This window comes from Apis dorsata, unplaced genomic scaffold (genome assembly GCF_000469605.1).
Source record: "Apis dorsata unplaced genomic scaffold, Apis dorsata 1.3 scaffold_901, whole genome shotgun sequence".
In the NCBI taxonomy this organism is placed as follows: domain Eukaryota; kingdom Metazoa; phylum Arthropoda; class Insecta; order Hymenoptera; family Apidae; genus Apis; species Apis dorsata.
Window position 1 is genome coordinate 60,688 of NW_006264015.1, and position 1,942 is coordinate 62,629.

The window sequence follows — 1,942 nt, forward strand, 5'->3', positions numbered from 1 at the left end:
TCTTCGTTCATATAATTATAGAATTTATATCTTTCTCATCCAATATATTTTATATATCACACGTGTTTATTCGTGCACATTTTGATAAATTGAATTTAATCAAGTATCTATTTTCATTAATTTTAATACAGAAGTGTATAAATTACTTTCGAATGAATTACATGCTACTTTAGCTCCATCTCTGAAGTTCCATCTTCTCTTTGTAAATTTATAAATGGGAATATAATATTATACAATTCAGTTTGTGACGTTCTGCATCGATTGAATAAAGGATAGAATAAATCATTAAATCGAATGAATAATTGAAACTCGTTACAGTATGGGAATATTATGATGGTTATATTAAACAATTTATAATCTGAAAAGTACAAAATTTCATTAATCGCATAGTTCATCTCTATCTGTAAAATTTCAATTTCAAATATGTATTTCAAATTATAATTGAATATTATTTATGCATTTTATTATTTATTATAGAAAAAATATAATAAATAATTATTTTTTAAAAATAATAATTTTAATTAGAAATAATAATTTCTTATTTTAATATTCTTATAATTTGCAAATTAAATTTCTTTTATATTTTATTTTTTATACTTTTTTAATTATTTTTACTTTAATTACTTAATTACTTTTTTAATTATTAATTTTTTTATACTTTATTAATTAAAAATTCTAACTTTTATTGTTATTATTTTATTTAAATTGTTCTTAAATAAAATAAATATTATTTATTTTTTTAAATAATTTATTTATATTAATTTTTAAATAATTATAATATTGTTTCAATATTAGAATATTTCTAATTATTATGTGTTTATATATTTATTTCTTTTTCTATTATTTTCTTATTTCTTTTAGAATATGATCATTATTCATTATAAAAAAAATTTCTTTTCAGAAATCAAGATGATTTGAAAATTTTCACAGAAATATACAAAGATACCATTTTAATATTTTTTTAATTTTTCATTAAATATAAATTTGATTGATTTGACAATTATAAATATATATATGATAATATAAATATATATATGAATATATCATATTGATATGTAAAAATTTATGAATTCGATATATATAAAATATATATATAAATACACATATAAATTTCAATTTATAAAGATTCAATTTCTCTGAATTCGAATATATTAATATATATATATATAAATATATATATATATATATAGAGAGAGATATAATTAGAACTAAAAAATACATCTCAATATATGGCAAATAATTTAATTTATAGTAAGTTTATATTTTAATTTTTATTTATAATGGTTCTTATAATGGTTCTTATTGCAGAACAAAAAAAATGAACAAAATTATATTCTTATTGAATCATTTTTTAAGTACAAAGCAGTAAATTGCGTAATGACGTGTAAATAATTTTATAATCATATAAAGGAAGCTCTTTATCTCATCGTCTTTCTGTTGTAAAACACACGTGTTTGAGAGCTCAAATGAATAGAAACATCGATTGAATTCACTCGCAAAGTCGGCAGACACGTGAATCTCAATTTGCTTGTTCGTCTCTACGGACATGATGCTTTTATATATATATATATATATATATATATATATGTATACATACATGTATATTATGTCAGCATATACATAAAGCACCGACTAGGCTAGCTATATATAGAATGTTAATATATTCGTGAGAGGAAGAGTCGATTCTAGAGTTCAAAACAAATACAAAAGTTGGTATACAAATATATCAATTAATGTTTATTTATTAAGTTATAAATAATTAAAATATGCGTTAGATGAAGCGAGATAAAAATAAAAATCATTTTATTTTCGTTATATTATTGTCTCGTTTAATAATAATAGTAATATAATTTTATTTATAAAAAAAAAATTTTTTAATATGATTTCAAAAGACAAATAAAAAAAAATGTATTAGTAATAATTTATTATTATTTTGTTGATT